The 9,239-nt window shown below is 48.0% G+C and overlaps 1 pseudogene; it reads left to right on the forward strand.

Annotated features, from left to right (window-relative positions):
* Positions 1–272: 272 nt before the first annotated feature.
* On the forward strand, positions 273–8,571 carry LOC119349879 (annotated as a pseudogene).
* Positions 8,572–9,239: the final 668 nt, after the last annotated feature.

The raw sequence follows: 9,239 nt of genomic DNA on the forward strand, positions 1-9,239 counted from the left end.
CCGGCCCCATGGCCGCCTCCAGGCGCGATTAAATAAAAAAAGTATAGCAAATCTTGGCACAGTTGGGCGAAGTTCGGCTAAACACGAGAAATTCCAGCCAACTTGGGCATATATATGGACAAAGTTTGCTGATTTTCATTACATAGCAAATATATAATAGACTAATCTAAAAGAAACTTGCTGAACACCGAGTAGTCGCCGTCGTCGCCGCCATCCTCGTCGTCGGCCTTCTCCTCCTTGACGCGGGCGCCCCTGCTGGACCCGGCGTCGCCATGGCGGACTGGTGGCGGCGGCATGTCGTTGTCGTCGCTGTCGTCGATGACGACGACTCCTCCTTCGTCGCGGCCCCGGCGGCGCTCCGCGAAGCGCTGCAGGGTGGCGCACTGGCGCTCCATCGCCATCTTGAGGGAGTCCTGGCGTGCCCATTCAAGGGTCGCGTCGTCGTCGCGCTCGACCTCGCCGTGCTCCGTCTTCACGGCGGCGAGCCCCGGTTCTGCCTTCACCAGCGCGAGCCCCGGCTCCGTCTTTGGCTTGACGAAGCGTGGAGGAAGAGCCGACGAGGAGGGGCGCCGGCCGCCCTCGTTGATGATGATGCCGGCGCTGCGAGTGCGCCGGCCGAGCGGCGACTCCGCCGCGGGTTTGGCCTTGACGCCGAGCAGCGCCGGAGTGCCAGAGGAGTGCGAGGAAGAGCGCGAGGAGGAGGAAAAAGAGGAGGAGCCGAACCTCCTTGGCGCCCATGGCCCGTCGCGTCGGTGGTGCGCCTGGGTGGCCGCCCTTGCCGAGGGTACGCCAACGGCGGGTCATTGCCGCCCTCGAATTGCTCAGCACGCCCTCGAGTGTACGTCCGGGGACGCCCCACCACAGGCGGCGCCCCTCGCTGTTCTTCATGCCGGCGACCACCGCCGCGCCATTGGTGGACACCAGCCGCCGCTGCTGACGGCGCTCGAGGCACGTCGCCCAAGCTGCATGATTGTCGGCGGCGTACTAGGGTAGGGAGAGTTGGGCTTCGATGAGGGAGGCGCGCACGACGTCGACCTCCTCGGCGAAGTACCCGGGTTTGGCCACGGCATCGGGCAGCGGGGGAATGGGTACTCCCCCGTTGTTGAGCTTCCAGCCCGTCGGCCCGGCGCTCATGTCCGGCCGCGCCGGGATGTTCGCCTGGAACAGGAGCCAAGACTCCTGTTCACGGAGCGAGCGGCGGCCGAAGCCGTTGGCCGCCGCCTCATCTCCGGGGAAACGCTCGGCCATCGGGAGGGGAGGGGGAGCGAGGGCTCGACGGCGGCGCTCGGGAGAGGGGGGCTCGGCGGCGGCTCTCGGGAGAGGCAGAGCTCGGCGGCTAGGGCGGCTAGGGCTAGGGCTGGTGTGGCCAGAGGCGAGGGAAGCCGCCGTCTTTATATAGCCGCGCCGTGCCCATGTGTACGCGTGTGAGGGAGGGAAGGTGTCGGCGCCGTCCCGTGACGCGCCGCCCATGAGGAATCAATGGTAAGGCTGACCGGCGGCAGCCTTGCCATTAATTCCCCGCGGGAAACCGACGCGTGGGGGGAAGACGACGCACGGTGTCGCTGACGCGGTGAGCCCGTGGCTCTTTCGCGCCAAAACCGCTCGCCCCGGCATCCCCGAGCGCTCCCAGCGCGCCGAGTTCGGCTTGGGTCCGCCGGCGCTAATTTTGGCCCAGGCCGGCGAAAATCGGACTCCTAAGACTCGATTGGGCCGATTTTTCTGCGAATGCACGAAAAAATCGCCTGGGAGGCCTTTCTAAGGCCACGGCTAAAGATGCTCTTAGTCTCGGGCGACAAGCTCCACTTTACCGTCGGTGCGTCGCAGCCGAGTTCTTTTCTCGTGGTCAAGTCCCTACTAGGTCCTCAAGTTGTTGTATTTTCTTCCTCCGTCCGTACCTTTTTAAGGTTCCTTTAGTGCCTGCTATCAACAGCTTTCGCATTGCATCCCGTTTTACTTTCTTGCAATGGTTGTATGTTGCCTTCTGTTTTAATCCTGATTAGTTAATGGCTTTGTTAATTAAATATCGGGATCAAGACTTTTGTCGGGCTAAGACAAAACCTTTTCTTTAAAAATTATGCATACGGCAACTTTTATAAAATGCTAGGATTTGTCTGGCAGCTGGAGTGGGAGTGGGACGAGGCGAGGGTATAATTGGACGCGGATTATGTGGAGCAGATTGGCCTATACGCGAGGCGGCGAACCCAGCCAACAAGCACACGACGCGAGCCCACCCGTCATTGGCCAGCGAAAATGACCGTGAGGTGAAAATTGGGTTTTACTGTTGTGAAGATCCAACGGCTTAGATGCATCAGAAGATAGATCCGAAGGCCAACGAAGCCCAAATCGGGGGAGACTCCTGGAGGCAAGTTAGCTAGCATCCTTATATGTTTAAATAGCTAACTAATGTACACAAGGAAATAAAAATGTGGACACCAAATATTTAGCATTGTGCTCATGTTCTTGGTATGAAATAATAGTTATGCAGCCAATATCTTAAAGTGTGTGTGTGTGTGGATTATACTGGGATTGACGCATGGTTCTAGATTTTGCTATTTATAATAATTGGAAAAATAATGGTTGTGTTTTGATTTGATAAAAATCAAGTTCTAGCGATGATTTAGCTTTTTGCATAAAGTTATTATATTGTTGGAAACATCAAGGAAAATATTAATGGTATTGTGCACCAAGGGGAGGGCAGAATAGGAAGGAACCAAAAGTTGGTGTTGGCTTCGTATTATATTACCTAATAAAGAAATGGGAACAACTCTATATTTTTTTAAGGACGTGTCTAGTGGGCGGCCGGCTGCCCACTAGTGCAACCGGGCGGCCGGCTGAAAAAAGAAACCCCCTGTCCCCACGAAACAGAAAAGGAAGGGCTATCAAACCGACCGATCAACCGGCCACCAAACAAACCGATCGACCGGCCACCAAACAGAAAACGCCCCACATAGCCAGCTGTCCCCAGCTCGCACCCACGCCCCCGCTCGCCCCCACGCCTCAGCCCCTCCCACACTGCCTTCTTCTTCTCCACGCCAGATGCAGATCCAACAGAAATCGCCCCCAACCCTTCTTCCTCCTCCTACACTGCCGCCATGGGAGCCCCAAAGTAGAAGGAACTGCTTCAAGATCTAAAGGGCAGGGTGGTCAGAGCCATACCAGGCAGTAAGATCAAGCAGGTAAGCCCCCTCTGCACCTCTTCACTTCCCCCTTTCTTCTACTGCATAGGCATATGTAAACCCCCTTCTCCATGGATCCATGGAGAATCTTCTTCAAAAAAGAGGTGAATCTGGCACATCACACCAGAAACTACTTGATGCATGCCAAACAAGTTTCTACCACCTGGATGTGTTAAACAAGCCAACTAAAAACAAGTTCTCTGGCCAATTAAAACATGATTAAAGCCAACTCAACAAAGCATTGTAGCCAAAAACTAAACATGTATTCTACCAACTTGTAGTTATTGTTTGCAAAATGAACAAAAAATTCACTGCCCAATAGATATGTGCAACGAAAAATTCATAAATGTGCAACTGAACATGCATCCCAGCCAACTGAACCTATATTCTGGTAACTCGGCATGCATGCTAGCCAAAACTAAAATATGCATTGTACCCCACATGTTTTCTGGCCAACTAAAAAACATGTATCCTGGCCAAGTAAACATGTATATTTGACAATACATGTTTGTAGTGAACACTTTGGAAAAACTGTAGTATATGTGCAAATAAAAAACATGTTTTCTGGCCAACTAAACATGCATGTTGGCCAAAAAACTGAGAAAATGTATCCTGGCCAATTGAGGCATCTATTCTAGCCAACTGAATGCATTAACTGTCCAACTGAACATGCATGTTGGCCAAAAACTGAAATAAATGCAACCTGGCTAGCTGAGACATCTATTCTAGCCAACTAAAAACATTGAATGTCCAACTGAATATGTATGCTGGCCAAGTGGAAAGATGCATCCTGGCAATTGAGACGTCTATTCTAGCGAAAACTAGAAATATGTAGTGCAACAGGAAAAACACAAGAACTTTTGTCCATGGCTAATGAAGCCACAAACCATATTAACACATTCACACATATAATCTTGTCCCACGCATATATTCTGGTCCCACACCTATTGCAAACCATATTAATATGTTCAAATATACCAGAACTAGAAACATAAACGGCGATGAAAAACATATAACTATAATCTGTCCTCCAATTCTTCTTTCTTCTTTCACCTGGTTTTCCTTCTTAAATGTAGCATCCAATTATGTGCAGAAAAAATCTGAAAAGAGCTCCTTGAGAAACGGAAACCTACAGATCATTGCAACAAAACAAAAAGGGAAAAAGTCAGAAAACTCTGTAGCAAAAAGAAGTCATGCTTTTGCCAGTTATTTACGGCAAACTGTGCAACTAACATAACAAATCTGTGCAAACAAAAAATTTCATAACTGTTATAATAAAGATTATGCTACGGTCATGTTGCTTTTTGGAACTATGATTATCACAAAATGGTGTGCAACTGCCTATTTACTAAGTTTTTAGATGTTTGAAACACTCTTTTTCTGTGGTTACCAACTGATGACATCAATTTCTTCTTTTTTATATGTGCAGGGAGTGTGTGGCAGCATCCAAAAACAAGGAAAAAAATGCTTGATCTCAATGAGTTGCCTCCAGATCTCAATGAGCTTCCTCATGATATGGATCAGCAGCAACCCAGCATACAACAAGGAAATTGGACAGAAAATGGTCGATCTGTTTACTACACGCAGGCAAGTCGTGATGGTAACCCTACGGGCCAAGACAATGTGGCAGGCCAGTCATCAGCCCGTGGTGCCCCTGTAGTGGTGTCTTTGTAGTCAGAGAGTCATACTCTTGATGACATAGGAACCGAGGCAAATGTTCCTGGTCCAACCAGGACTGAGCTAGGAGCTGGGGCTGTTGACGGAGCTGTGCAAGTAGAAGAAGGAGAGAATGAGGCTGGTTCTCAACCTATGGAACCCTATGTTGGCATGAGGTTTGACAGCCTTCAAATTGCTAAGGATCACTACAACAGCTACGCACTACGGATGGGTTTCTCTATCAAGATGAACACCTTTAGACGGACACCCCGCACCAATAAATTGATAAAACAATAGTTTTGCTGCAACAAGTTCAAGAAGCCCAAAGCTGATGATGGAGGAGTTGAGGCTCCTCCTGTCCTGGACCCTATTCCAGATCCAAAATCTGTTAACAGTGATGAGGAGATGGAAGAAGAACCTCCAATATTTGCTGAAGAGGAGGTTGGTACTAGTAAGAAGAAGAAGAAGCGCAAACGTGAGACAATAAAGCAGACTGAATGCAAGGCGAAAATGTTGGTGAAGCTCATAGATGGGCGATGGGAGGTGACGCACTTTGTTCCTGACCACAATCATCCGCTCGTGAACAAACCTTCATTGTCCAAATACTTGAGATCCCACCAAGGCATCTCACCTGATGAAAAGGAGTTTCTGCGCATCTTGTATAACTGCAACTTGACTACAGGTGTGGTTTTTTTCTATATCCCTTGAAGAATTAAGTTTCCCTCTAGGCAGTCCAGTGTGCAACTGTTATGGTACTATTGTGCAACTGAAATGGCTTAACTGTGCAACTGGTGTCCAACTTCCCATGCTTTTTGTATATCACTTTTGGTGCTTCTTGTGCAACTAGATTGTCTTTACTGTAAACTACACAATGTCCTGTATGCAAAAACTGCAAAGTGTTTTTAAAAAGGTGCAGTTAGGTGTCCATTTTGTGTGATTGTCTTCTGTGCCAACACGTGTCCTATTACTGTGCACCTGGATGTGCGCATTTGTGCAACTAAAAAAGGATATATTGTTTGTTTTTGTATTATGCAGGACGAATGATGCATGTAATGGCAGAGTTCTATGGATCTGAGATGATGGTGCTGTTCGGACCAAAGGCAATAACAAATCTTTGTACAAGTTTCCGTAGAGATGACACAAAGGAGGGTGATCTGATTGAGACAATTGTGCACTTCAAGGATATACAAAAAACCGATCCAGACTTCTTCTATAAGGTGAAATATGATGAAGAGGACAGAGTTGTCAACATATTTTGGGTGGATGGCTTAGCTTGAAAAACTTATGCGGAGGCGTACCACGATTGCATATCGTTTGACACCACCTACATGACCAACATGTACAATATGCCGTTCGCGCCCTTCATAGGAATAAACCGACATGGCCAATCTTTCATGCTGGGTTGCTCGTTTTTGAGGCAGGAGTTGGCATCGAGCTTTGATTGGGTCTTTGGAGCATTCCTAGAGGCTATGGATGGCAAACCTCCTGACAACTTCATCACCGATCAGGACAGTGCAATGAGGCAGTCAATACAGAGCATCCTTCCAACCACCGTGCACCGCTGTTGTCGATGGCACATCATGAAAAAGGCTCAGGAAAAGGTTGGTTGGCTGCTGTGCTGGAATGCAGGACTCTCTGGTGATTTCAACAAGTGTGTTGACTTCAGCTTCACTATAGACGAGTTTGAGCAGAATTGGGCTGGGTTAATGATGAAGTATGAGGCTATGACACACACGCACTTTGAGAAGTTGTACGAATACAGGTCAACTTGGGTGTCGTGCTACTTCAAACACAACTTCTTCCCCTTCCTCCAGTCTACACAGCGTAGTGAGGGGTTCAACACCGTCCTGAAAAGATATGTGAACCCACACAACTCAATGCTGAACTTCGTAAAGCAATATGAAAAAAATCCAGAACCACATCATTGCCAAGGAAGGCTGCAATGATTACAGGACAGAACACCTTGAGATTGAGTTGTGGTCCAACTTCCCAATAGAGAAGCAAGCTTACAAAACCTATACTAGGGACCTTTACCGCAAAGAAGAGTTTGAGCTGATTGGACGTTATAATGCATTCCAAGTTGGTGCTGATGTATTTGAGCTCAGACCGAACCAGGAATTTGTTGCCAAATATGATTCTCGAAACTACTTGGTGCAGGCAAGGGTGGAGGAGGGTTCCTATTTGTGTGAGTGCTGTAAAATGGACAAGGACGACATCCTCTGTTGCCACATCCTCAAGGTGTTCACCCATGTTGGAGTTGATGTCATACTGGAAAGGTACCTGCTAAGACGGTGGACACCTACTGTTGTACCTAGTGCGCCAGGGACTGGTTATGAGCAACCGGATGAAATGCCTCCTCAATCTAAGAAACAGATAAGGGAGAGGAACATGATATATGATTTTCGGAAACTAGCAAAGTTTGCGAGTGGTTCTGATCCAGCACAAGCTATTGTATACAAGCATATGCGTGCAGCACCTACCGAGATCGGCCACCTGAACAAGTCCAAGAAAAAGAAAAGACCGACTGCTGCAACGGGGCCATCAGATGATGGCAACCCTCGAGGACCTCCTCCACCTCCAGGCAGCAATCAGGGGGCTCATCATCCAGGTAATTACCTGCCCCAACTCATGATCTACCTAGGTGTGTAACTTCAGTTGCACACATCATTGTGCCCAGTTGCACACACCATGGTAGCCCCTTGGACAGAACATACGGCCTAGTTGCGCATGTTGTGTTAGTTCAAGCATCAAGATAACACACCTAACTTATTTTTCCAGTTCTGAATATAGGTGATGTCAACCCTCAAGCACCTCCTCCCCTTCCTGGCTGTACACGGCATCCTCCGCCACCTCCTCCCCCGCGTGCTCCTCCCAATGGCCCTACAGGCAGCACTCAGGGGGCTCATCGTCCAGGTAATTACCTTCCCCCAACTCCCCATCAAACTAGGTCTGTAACTACAGTTGCACACATCATGGTGCTCAATTGCACCAAACAGGCTACCTAGTTGCGCATGATGTGTTAGTTCGAGCATCAAAAGATAACACAACTGACTTGTTTGTCCTGTTCTGCCTATAGGTGATGCCAACCCTCAAAGACCTCCTCCTCCGCCAGGCCCAACTAGCAGTGCCCTTTGTGCTACTCCCAATGGACCTACAAGTAGGACTCAGGGGGCTCATCACCCAGGTTAGTACCATCACCGACTCCAAAACAAAAACTAGGGTGAGTGACTTTAGTTGCACATATCATAGTGCCCAGTTGAACAGAACATGCTGCCTAGTTGCGTGCACTGTGTTAGTTTGAGGATCAAGCTAAAAATCTAACTTGTTTTTCATGTTCTGCCCATAGGCGACTACAATCCAAGTACCATGGCAGGCCGTGCTACTGCAGGTGTTTTTTCAACTTAACTTCCACACAGCAACCAGTTAGTTGCACAAAATGTACTGTGTTGTTGCACAGAACATCAGTGCTGGTTACACAATAACAAAAATATTAAACTTTTTATATGATTATTACACAGGTGATCGTGACGGTCCTACTGCCCCGTTGGAGGCTGCATCCCTTGCACAAGCTTCTGATGATTTTGTGCCCAGGGATCCTCCAAGGTCTACAACAAAGGGTAGGGCAAAGAGTCGACGGTACAAATCGGCGCTGGAGCTACACCCAAAGAAGAAAAACAAATGCAGCCAGTGCCAATCTACAGAGCACACTGCTGGTGTGTGTCCACTCAGGCTCCTGTGATTCTGTTTCCTCATTTGTAACTTTGGAACAAAAAAGGAAAAGAATGATGTTTTTAGCAATGTTGGAACCAAGTGGACACATTCAGCATCTATGATTCCTCTTTATCTAATTTATGCTGCTTGAATTAGTTCATTCACCGTGTAAAAAAAGTTGCTATTTGTGCCTTTGTTGTCAACTGGTTAAATATTTAGTTGTTGAACAATTGTATATCCAATGCTCCTAATGTATCAACAAAAGTGATGATATTGAGTTGCAAACGCAATTACTAGTAGTGTGCAACTACAAAATCTGCTTAAAAAATTGTATAAACCAGCAACTTCCTCCATGGAGCAGAAAAAAAAGAAAAAATAGTACTGACCTACTCCTTGTCGTATCTCAGCAACTTCCTCCATGGGGCGGTGTTGTGCACGCTGGTGACCCAATCATATGCCAGCTTCTTCCTGATGTTGAGTACTTCCTTGGGGTCGTAGTTGGGCAGTTGGCTACCATTCCACTCGGTGGCGTTAAGCAGTGCGAACAACCCACACTCATTACTGCAAAATGGGCAAAAAAATGTCACATAAAATTAAAACCAAATAAAGGTAATGCACTATGTGCAACTGCTTATGCCCTACTGTGCAACTACTTCTGTTCTACTGTGCAACTGCTTATGTCCTACTGTGCAACTG

Source organism: Triticum dicoccoides, chromosome 1A (assembly GCF_002162155.2).
Source record: "Triticum dicoccoides isolate Atlit2015 ecotype Zavitan chromosome 1A, WEW_v2.0, whole genome shotgun sequence".
In the NCBI taxonomy this organism is placed as follows: domain Eukaryota; kingdom Viridiplantae; phylum Streptophyta; class Magnoliopsida; order Poales; family Poaceae; genus Triticum; species Triticum dicoccoides.